Source organism: Achroia grisella, unplaced genomic scaffold (assembly GCF_030625045.1).
Source record: "Achroia grisella isolate CSIRO2021 unplaced genomic scaffold, CSIRO_AGI_Agris_v1 utg1433, whole genome shotgun sequence".
Classification (NCBI taxonomy): Eukaryota; Metazoa; Arthropoda; class Insecta; order Lepidoptera; family Pyralidae; genus Achroia; species Achroia grisella.
The window spans coordinates 504,956-517,271 of record NW_026712632.1 but is presented as its reverse complement, the minus strand read 5'-3'; the positions used below and the strand labels follow the sequence as shown (position 1 = coordinate 517,271).

General features: G+C 33.1%; 1 protein-coding gene across 1 annotated transcript in view; it reads left to right on the top strand.

Moving 5' to 3' along the window:
• The window catches only part of LOC131855473 (heterogeneous nuclear ribonucleoprotein L), a 528,919-nt gene that overhangs the window by 459,247 nt on the left and 57,356 nt on the right, over nucleotides 1-12,316 (top strand). The gene's annotated exons all lie outside the window — the stretch shown is intronic.

The following is a 12,316-nucleotide window of genomic DNA, read 5'->3' as shown; positions in this document are numbered from 1 at the left end:
ATGGAATCTTAGATTGTTTGCCAATGGCTATTATTTCATTCGAAAAGTAATTGCTGTGCCTCTATGCCAAGTCAAATATATTTAGTAACCATTTTTGATACTGCAATCTATATAAAGCATAAATTAATGTAGTATTTTGACTTGGCCATCTGGAAGAATGTATTAAAGCAAGAATATATTAATATGTTCATATACCATCCTGCTAGCTGTTTAGCACGCCACTTTACTACCAGTGGTGGCAAGTTTGTTTCTTTGCACTTTACATGCATTTATATTTATGACTATAATTGTTTGTATTGGTATAGGTATTTCCTTATGTATATTATGTATGTATGTATTTACAAAATATATTTAACTATTCCTGTCAATTGTTTAGTATCCCTAGCAAAAACTCTACTTTAGAATTATATGGCGTTCTGTAAATTGTCTAATTTTATATCACTTGTGTCGAAAGCCCATTTTATACAGCGCTCGTCAAGATTGAATACAAAAACCTTTCTTAATGTCCAGTGTTTGAGTTCTTGTTGCATTATTTATGCTGCGTGCATATTATATAAGAGTTTCCGCTCTCTCAAGTCTTATTTTCTTAAAGAAAATCGTATAATTCATACAAACGAGCATTGTTTGCACTTTGTCTATCGCAGTTTGTCTACAGTTTGATTTGTAGCAAACTGCAAAAGCTTATCTGCTATGGATTATTACCGTGATATTTTATTTACTCTTTTGTTGAAACAATCTCGCTCTTGTTTCTAGAGATTTGTTTCATCTCAGATAGGTGTTATTACTTTTACGATTTCATTACTCCTAAACTTGAAACTTTTACCGTTTTACCAGAAAACTGAAGTGATCAACAATTATATTACTCAAAGAAAAATGTACAAAGTAAAAAAATAATATTTGTATTAGTCTATGTCTTTATTATAACTATTTCATTAATATATAATATTTATTAACGTAATATTATCTAAGAAGCTAAGAATCAGTTTTAAATTACAAGTACAAGGAGAAAAGGAACGGCGAGATATTTTTACTGGATCGATTCGAATGGTGACTATTTCAAAGTCAAAAGAGCGAATAAAATAACAAATGTCTTTTATATATTTTTATTATTATTAACTAAAAATATTTAATGCTAATTGTACAAATTAGCTTTAAATATTTTTAATTCAGTTAAGCTATTTTTTAAAAAACAACTACTTACAGTATATTTCTTTTAAATGGAATTTGACTTTTTGCATTTAGACCACTGTTAAACTAGGGGCGTCGCAGGTCTAACTTTAGACCAGAGACGAATCACGGTTTAGAGATTAACTTCTTTTTGTAATAAGGAATACTTTGGTCAATGGTTTATGACTAGTGCTAAACGGTTTATCCTTTTGTAATAAGACAGTTATACTTTAAGTATTTTACGCTCTCGCCCGATCTTCGTAATCTGAAGGGTATGTCGGATCTTCAGTTGTCTAGCCTTTTCTAAACGTGTATCCTAAATTGATTAATGCCAATTGAAACTAGACTTTGTTAAATAGTGTAGTTTAATTTAGATTTATCATAGACGTGAATTTTACCAGGATTGTTCTAGAAGACGAAGACAAATATTATTTAGTTTAATTTTAAATAGTGGAAGTAATATATTGCTAAGCATTTCGATATGAGTAAATAATGAATGAATACTTCTATCATTCTTTCCTTATATATCATTTGTTTTAATATTTTTTTCTCCAAGCTAATACATTTTTATTAGTTATATCTCATCAGCTCCGTCGGTATTGTCGTATTCCTCCACGGGTAGAATAATATTGGCGATAAACAAAAGATAACTACAGTGCTCCGTTTCGTTTGGAATAATTCCAGAAGTATCCAAGATTGTCTCAACAATGGAGTGTGGAGTTTTCCAGGGAGTGCACAACGCCAAATCGTTATGATGCCAGTTCCGATAAATTATTTTTATGACGGCTAGCCTTATTCAGGTGCGCCAATGTGCCTAGAAAGAGCCATTCACCCGAACTGGAAATTAATTCTGCTCGGGTTTATTCATATTTAAATTATGTGCCGGACTTGGTAATTTTGGAGGGAATTATATTACGAGTTTTACATACTGATAAAGGAGTTATCTCTGGAAGGGATTTTGGCTGTAATTTCTAAATAAACATAACATTTTCATTTAATGTTTATTTTAGGACCATAATGAAATCAATCCGCTGAATGGATACGCAGTACTTCTATTTATGTATTTGTTTCTATCAACCTTTTTCCTCAACGGGTGGATAAATTTTAATATGTTTTCTTTTCCTGAAGGCTTTATTAATCTGAATGATACTAGATACTATTGATAAAAAATCTTTTCGCTGTAATTTGTAATATATTGAAAATTTAAACATTCGCACGTAATTAATATTGTCAGTAGTAAATAAGTATTGGTTTAGCAAGTATTTTCTTTTAATTATTTATTTCTTAAATCCCTACTATCACTAATGGACTTTCAAATAGTGCATCTACTAAATGTTAATTAAAACCTTTTTCCTGGATCTTTAATTAGTAATATCTGAGTCATCAGATTCGTATCCAGCTGGAAGCGGACAACAATTTCTTATTCTAGATTAGATTCTATCTCCAGCATTGTAATAGATCTTGGACGAGAACAGCACGCGAAGTAAAACAAAAGGAGCTCGTTTTGTTCAAGATTGGAGCGCATAACGTAGTTTCTACTAAGGATATTTGAAAAATATTAAGAATTAAGAGAAATGTTCATATATCACAGACACCATCATGGTATATTGGTTTATTGCCCCTATTTATATTAAAAGGTCGTAAAATCTGAACAACACTAACAAGCTAATAAAACAAAGAAGATCCAGAATAACTACAACAAATTAATAATTTCTTTTACTTTATTACTAAAAATCCTCTTCTCTCTATACTATTATAGTAAAGATGTAAATTTTGTGAGGTTAGGTATTCGGTTTAGAATCCTCCAATCAGATTTTTAAAATTCTCTTAGTGTTGGATAGCCTTTTTGTCGTACAAGCCTATCCACAAGCCTCCTATTGGTCGTAGCATCATGTTGTAGGCTATTTACAGCATCACGCTACCAATAGGAGTTGATATGGAATTTAAAATGTTGCAAATATGGGAAAAATGTGACGCAGAAGAATTCACGCGGGTCGACTAGTTATGTAAATATATACAAAACTCAAAAAGTTATTCGCAGTCAGACGAAGCTACTAATCTGATAATAATCTTTTTGATACTATTTCTTTAGATCTTTTTAAAGCTTAAGGGCATTTTTTGCCGGCTTTAGAAAAGGACCGCCCCCTACTAACGGCACTACCATTAGTAGGCAGTGCGACGCCGTGGCAATTTCCATACAATAAAGAGGTCAGGAGTCAGGAGTCGGCAAACGTCGCGGAGTGCAATTTCCTACTCCCACTCATTCAGTTTCCGTCCATTAGACGCGGTTAGGGGTGTCTACGCGATGACTATTTAATTGTCTGCCTACCATAGGTTATTCTGATGCAAAATTAGGGCTTCATTCAGAGATTGTCTGAAATTAAATACTTCATATAAAACTGGTATATATATATTATTACTAGCTGTCTCTGCAAACGTTATCTTGCCATATAAATTAGCAGCCGATTCACAAACCTACTGAATATGCATAAAAAATTTCATAAATATTGGTCAAGCCGTTTCGGAGGAAGAGAAGAGTATGGTATCTGATACGAGAATTTTATATATAAGATAAATTATTTGATATAGTATATACCCGTGTAATTATTAGGCACATTGGTTGTGGAATAAGAAGTATACTCCATCACATTTAAAATTAGTGCAGTTGATGAAATCAAGAAGGAATTGTATTTACTGCTGTATATGTTTGATTATTAGTGTCATCATCACTCGAGAATCAGGAATATTAATTTACATATTGGTGCCCAAAGATTTTTGGCATAGACCATCTTCGATCATAGAACTGCCGCTATTTATGGCCCCTCCGATAGATCCCCGTCCAATTCAAATGGGAATCGAAATTACGAAGGCCTGAGCCGAGGTTCGAACCCCTCGCGGTGCCTTCCGACGAAAGTCGTATTTGTCACGCGTGAATTGGTCTTCAGCAGTTCCATAAGTCCTTCCGCGGATTTGAACGCCAACTACATTAGAGTAGTCTGAAAAAAAAGCTATTTAGAGTCTATTAGCCAACTTAATCAGACACTGGGTCATGAAGCTATCCAATAAGTTTTATTTAATGTGACAACCCTACAAACAACGAACAACGAAAATGGGTATAACTTTTTATGAAGGACCTTTGTTTTGGAGTGTTTTGTAGGTAATGCGAGAGGAAATGACTCTATAGATACACGTCTGCGTTCTCCAAATTTCTTTCTGTACTCGCTGTTCTGATATCTATATATATATATAATATGACAAAAAACGTAGCCTTCAAATAGTAGACCGCCCTAAAATATTATTATATTGGTAATACAATGTGTACCGTATTTTATTTGTCGATAAAGTTTAAATTACAAATCACGACTATATTATCTCATTGCTTAGTCCCAAATTAGAAGTGCTGTTACTATGAGTACTAAACGACAGATATAAATACAATTTTTATAAATAATTACATAATATACATAGCAACAATCTAGAGCATATACAAACAATGATAGTCATGAATACCAATTTTTATATCGCATGATTTAGAAATGACATATTTATAAATTTACAATGAATTGTGAAATTGCGCGTTCTACATCACGGAAAATTACCGCCATACTATCTACTTCTGCCGCCAAGCATGTTGCTTCCTGTTGATGTTTTGTTGTTGATTTGAAAGATAGAGATATAGCAGTAAAATTACAGGATACAGAGGCATGACGAAATACAGGAATGAGCATCATTAAATCATCACTAAATGCTTTGTGACCCGTCGAGATATTCATGTATATAGGCGACAGATATCACTCACTGTCCATCAGGTGGTCTGACAGTTTGTTCGATATTACAGTTACATAAAAACAATAGCAATTTCTATTGTTCATACGAATGTACTGATACAATCGCGTGAGATAACATATCGTTTTCACCCTAAACAGAAATGGCACGTAACATAGTAAATTCCTGTACTTTGCGCGCAGTTTCTATCTTTTTGTGTTCGTGACGAGTGAAATATGAATCGGAAATAGTAATGACAATCGGTGATGCCAGGTTGTATATTTCCCCCTCAAATTCAGGAGATTCTGGGAGCAAATGAGGAACAAATATTTGATGGTATTTATGTAGGGATATATTGAACCTTAGGAGATTCTGCGAGGGAAAAAGGACAAATTTTTGGGCCATACAACTAGAACGCAACCCTACGGGCTAAGTTCAACAAACAATGTACCTAAAATAGTCATCAGATATAGTAGTTATCATTATGAATCCATTGAAATACCAAAACTATACGAATAATATTATATTGGAAAATGGTCACTGGACATTTGACCTTAGTTTAGGGAAAAAGCAGTCATCTGACAATACTGTCCGCGGCGATACAGTGTCTATATTAAACAGAAATTAATACTTTTATGTAATATAATTGTAACAGTAAAGAAGCTGACGGCTCTCGTAATGGTACGTGGTTACTTTCTTCTATATACATGAACAGCAACATACCAGAAGACCAAAATGTCATGCCTATTATCCTGTAATTTCACGGCCCTGGTGAATCTACAATCGAAATAGCTTATAAAGCAAAATGCTTGGCATTTGAAAGAGGTTGAGACTGAGGGGACACAGAGGACTTCGTATAAAGACGATCTCTGGTAAAATAACGAAATAGACAAAAAAAGTCTTTTTTTTGTCTATTTCGTTATTTCACTAGAGATCTTTTGTACAGATTTTTCTTGTATTAAAGATAATACAAGAAAAATCTGTACAAAAGAACTGTAACATAAATATAAATGAATTTGCCGAAGAGATTGTAGGAATAAATAAAATGACTGATAATATAAATGATAATAAAGTATAGTTTGCTTTTGATCCGTGCGACGCGGCTAGACGGGGCGGTGTCGTAAATATTACGAATTGAGCGTGACGGGCCGTGCCATGCCAACTCGCAGACCACGGATTATTTACACATCTAGATGGGACACTAAGGAATATAATAGATAATTATTTTAGTCACAGAAACTTAAATTTTTATAGATAGATATATGGGCTTGATCTGGATTATATTTATATATATTTAAATAAAATAACAAAGCAAACGTTTATCAAATTTAATTTTTATATGAGACAAGAATAGTCCATAACTGGTGACCCCGACGTGATTTGAACACGCAAGGATATAAAATACATATTTTTAAAGAACAAAATTACATATAAAACACCGACGATCTACAGATACATCTTTTACCAACACATAGCTTACATGAAGTACAGAATCTTCTTTTTTGCACTATGATACTCTACGCGGGGTCTGCTCTCCTAAATTTGCGGCGCTCTCTGTCCTGGGTTGTCGGGTCAGACAATTTTTTTCAATTTTTCAAAGAGATATTTCATGCCAGTCTACCAGGTAGCTGCAGGACATTTTCTGCATCTTTTACGTCCGGGCAGTTGTAAATCTTTTTGACCAAATATTAGTCATCTCTTCGCATTATATGGTTATACCCTCTGGGACAGCTTTCTGTGAGTTTTTGTACCTTAGTACAGAAAAATATATGTACCAATAAAGGAAATGGAGTGGCTTTATGTGCCGCAAAGGTGAATAGGCAGCCAACTCAGCATAAAATTACAGATAAATCTGCAACGCCGATATTCTGTTCAAGGCACCAGTGGAGGATGATAAGATGAGCACGAGGTCAGGTCAGTTAGCCCATCGTGGTAAATTCACAAGGAATTTATCACGATGGTTTCCAGGGGGAACCACATGGAGATCAAGCTTACATAGTACTAGTAATGGGGTTATTAGTTCACATTATTAACCATCCCCTTCCCTTAAGAGGCCTATTACAAAATGATGCCGCTCAACTTTAGGTTTAATCGCATGGATTTACGCACACATACAGTAATACACGCACACAGACGCAAATAACCGTGTAGCTCAATCGGTGTGGATTTAGTATGAACCATTTTGATCCTTGTAATATTTTAATTAATAATGTGATATGTTTCTACTTAACTAAGTAACATAAACTACTTATTGTATTTTTTTAAATAACGTGATTTATCTTAATTATCAAAGTGCTAATAATGACCATATTTTTTTATTATATTATTCCTAGAGGGTTGATGTCAGGATGCTGGCCGATTGTACAACTAAAAGCCAAAACCTTAAGTAATATGAGTAACAAATAATTGGGACAGGAAGACGAAATTACTATAACATAAATTTACTAATTAATTCTTCTTACGTATTAATTCAGTTTATTTATTAATAGATACAATATAATTTATTATAAGAGTCGGATACATTATTGCCATATTCACTTGTTCTAAATATTATACTTAGCAAATAATTATTTTATTTATATATAATAGTTGTGTTTTCAAGGCTTTGTTTTGATTTAAAGGTCCCATCCTTATATGTATATTAGGTGTGTCCGCGACTTCGTCAGCGTGGTATAATGAAATTGACCAAATAAAGGAAATATATTTAGATTATAACCTAAAAAAGTTTCTTTGTTTCACTTAAACAATGACGATACTTTTATACAACCTTTCATCTCCGCTTTTAATCCCTTACAATACTTTTTTCGCACTATAAAGTAGTCTATGACCTTTCTCAGGGTATACTATCTGTGTATATGTATATCTATCTATATAGACTACCTGTGTATATATATGGTAGTGAATTTACAAGGTACAGGGGAATAACACCCGAGTTTTCAGGAATGGCAACGCATGAGGGAAACAATGTGCTGATATGAACATGTCAGGTACTGCTCATGTATATAGGCTACGGTTACCCCTTTCCATCAGGAGAGCCGTCAGCTTGTTTGCCATTCTAAGTTGTAAAAAAAAAGCTTCAACTGCTATCATTGCTGTTCCTGCATCATTGACGTCGCCGCATGATATTGGCTGATATTGCAGCTTCTCGTTCTTGGTTGGCCGATTCTTGATTCTTGATAAATAATTAATTGTTAATGTCCAACCTTTTTATAAATTATTATAAGACGCCTCATTGATTATATGTAATGAAATCACCATGAGCTATAGAGATTTTGGACAGAACCTTAAAAGACCTTAGAAACACCTCTGCTCTCATTGGCGGGATTACTTTTATACTTTTGCTGGAGATTTCTGAAAGACTCTCTGTGTCATTAACATCGTCTCCCTTATGGACTTTAATTGAAAGTTTAAAACTACTGACAAATTTGAAAGCTCATTATTATGGAAGCACAGATAGTGATTTCCCACACTAACTGCTCAAACTTGAGGAAGGAATTTCTCAAAAGCATGATCCAGTCATGAAATTTAAGCCCGCCGAACATGTGCAATGGCGTCCCATTGGATATATTGCTTACTAAAGAATTGAAAGACAATTTAATTGTAGACCATTATAACCGGTACGTTAGCTGGGCAACCAGTTTATATACCAAGAATACCGATGATTCCAACTGATCTGCCAATACCATTTTAACGGCTTCAATTTCCGATTAAAATGTCATCTACACATGTAATAGATCTATGTATGTTTTGATCTTAAAAAACTACGCAGATTTTGATTCGTTGTTATTTAATAGACAGAATAGATAGACTCAAGAGGAAGGTTTATATATAACGTCCCAATACTGTACACGGATCTTTAAACGCGCGATAACCTATATATCTCATATTCACGCGGGCGAAGCCGCGAGCTAAAAGCTAGTCTCTAAATAAAAACATTTATAATGTTGTTGACTTTTCACCCAAACACGCATAATTATTTGACATAACTGTACAGTAATGAAAGTCCAACGAGTATAATAACAGAATAGCTGCAATTTAGAAATATCTGTATTGTGTAAAATAAAATAAAATTGGATAAAATATCTCTAAACATTAAGGAATATAATTTATATATAATTTGGTAATTTATTTACAATCCACATTGCATACTAGATGATATACACTATATAACACAAGACAAATGTACGTAAAAATAATAATGGTATTTTTATAAACAATAACCCTATTTTAATTTAGAAAAAAAAACTACAAAATAAACATAGAGTAAAATTGGTTTACATTTTCTTACATTTTTCTCTCAGATAAGCGTTATTTTTAAAAATACTAAAATGTTCTCTTTTTTAATTTTAACAATTAATTGCCATTAGTGTGACGAAATACCATGCTCTTGTGCTTTTCATAGTCCAGCAGGGTAGGTAGGTTTTATTTGTAGCATAACTGTACTTTTGTCTTGGCATGCTAAAATAAATATTATATATATATATATATATATTTAACAACAACTTTAAATTAATATTCGTAGAAATAAGTATATATTAGCAAAATTAATTAAATATTACTTAAATTATCAAAATGGTTTAGTCGCTCTATACTAATGTTCACTGACGTAGCGGTGTTGTAAAAAATGGCATAGGTCCTACCTCGACGAGCGCTAGCGCAGCACTGAGAATTTACTTTTGGCGCAACGGAATTTATACAACTTTCAATTATTATTATTGTTTATTTTTTTCTTAGAAACTTATATATTTTTTTTATATTTCTAATTTACAAGTATATTAACTTTATTATTATGTTTTTTTTATGCAAAAATTTCGTTGTATTTATGAGAAAATTAGAAATGATTATGGCAAAGTTTTGTTGAAATTTCGGGTTTCATTATGATCAATTTTTTAGATATTTAAGTTGAAAATGAAAAAAAGGACGATGCTGTCTCAATTTATAAAGTAATTATCAAGTTTTAGTACAGATATCATATCAATTTATGTTTGTTTATTAATGAACGACGACCCCAAACTTCTGTCTCTTAGCGTTTTTGAATAAACTATTTTAGAAATTAGGAAGACTAACAAAGAGAAAATTAACATTTCAAAGATGTTGTTTTTAAGATTAGATATCTATCTATATAATTCAGGAAACAAAATGTATATCCGACTCTTAATTTCTTAGAACCAGAACCCCAAAGACACTGCTTTTAGGCCAAAAAATGTGAAAGGCCTCTTAACGCTTCCAGTAGCGGTGGTCAGGTTTCCGCTCTAAATGTTTGTAGTCTCACACATGCTAATGGTGACTTTATTTAATTAATTCTATAAAATATATTATTTAATATTGCAGTTATATTAAAAAAAATATGTCATTGTGTTTTCTATCTATACGTACGTGGTACTTCCATAGTAACAACCTCCTGGTAACTTCCGTGACAGTCTGAGGAAGGGAAAAACGTCACTACACTATCACGCCACGACTCGCCTCACTCAAATATTTATTCCAACTACCCCCACAATAATACAATTGATACGCGTCCTTACCCCACCATATTTAAAGTCCAATATCTTTTACACTACGCAACTAGTATTATTGTTATCACTCGTCATACGAATTTGATCTTAAAGTTATACGCAATAAGGTAGATTTTTGTTTGAGGATGTATCAGGGTTGTCCCGATCGAGTAGTTTATTGGATTACAAATTAAATGAATTGTAATGAAGTGGCTGACATTTGGACGGAACAAACTAATGTATAACGGAATAGGGTTGTAATTTACTGATTAACCGGTTTAGGTCCGATGTGGAATTTAAATGAAGGGAAAAACAATAAGATGGTACCCTGATTTGAATTCGAGTACGGAAAGGTTTGCAGGAGTGAGAAAGTGAAATTATTTGACGACCTCGGTGGTCTAGCGGTCTAGCACACCGCTTTGGGGGGAAAGGGGATTGTTAGTAATGTGGACTAATGATCTTACTGCTAGCAATGCACTATGTCAGGTTGACCTCTACGCGGTTCCCCCTGGAAACCATCGTGATAAATTCTTGGTGCATTTGTCACGATGGGCTAACTGACCTGACTTCATGCTCATCTTATCATCCTCCACTGGTGCCCCGCCAGCGTAATGCGTTAGCGCAGGCGAGAACACCATTCCATTATCATCGTAAAAAAAAAAAGCACACCGCTTTACGCCCGATGGTCGGGGGTCGATTCCTCGCACGGCACAAACATTTGTATTCATGAGTATGACAGTTTGTATCGGTTTGGGTGTTTTCTATGTATAATATGTATGTATTTACGAAAAATGGAAATAGAAATAGAAATAGAAATAATCTTTATTCAAATAAACTCATTACAAGCACTTTTGAATAGTCATATTTTGATTCTACCACTCATTCGGAATGCAGATTCATCACAAGAAGAATGAGCAAGAAACTTGTGTGTTGCTCTTTTCAGTATCAGTTATCTAGTACCCATAACACAAGCTTTAGCTAGCTTAACTTGGGTCTAGATGGCGCTGTGTGAATTGTCCTGAGATTATTATTATTATTTGACCTGGTATTGGAAACTAGCTTTCCGCCCCGACTGGCTCTTAACGAATGAGATTACTAAAAGTACATAACTCAACTGAACTGAACAATTGTATGTCAATCTGTCATATATTATTTTATTTCACTTTATTTTTACTACCGATTTTGACTACTTTCTCATCGATCTGACCGTCCAATTCAAACAGATATCTGAATTTGTACTTTGAGTTTTTGTCGAGTTATTGTTATTGTACGGACATAGATTAAATACACTAAAATAAAGTAAAATTAATTAATCACAACATAAATAATATTAATATGTATAATTAGTAAAAATCACGGGATCTTACCACGTTTTATATTTATTTGCTGAGTTCCCGATATTTCAGTAGTGTTTCAACCACCATGATCACGGGTAAACTGATCATGGATGATATAAAACGTGGTAAGATGCCGTGATTTTTACTAATTATACATATAAATAATGACCGCGTCAAGTATAAATAATATTGTTGAAAGTATAATGCTGGTCAATGTAGAATAATTTTTTTGTACATTTTTATAGAATACTAGCTGTCCCGGCAAACGTTTTGCCATATAAATTAATAACGCTATAGAAAAAATAGGGGTTGGTGATAGAAGGGTGAACATTTAGGGTTGGATGTATTTTTTAAGGACACGTAATAAAAAAATATAAATAGAAAATTTTGGCCAAAAAAATTATAATATTAGGGGTGGACAACTCTTATCACTTAGGAGTATGAAAAATAGATAGTAGCCGATTCTCGGACCTACTGAATATGCATATAAAATTTCATAAAAATCGGTCAAGCCGTTACAGAGGAGTATGCATCTTATATATACTTATTTAT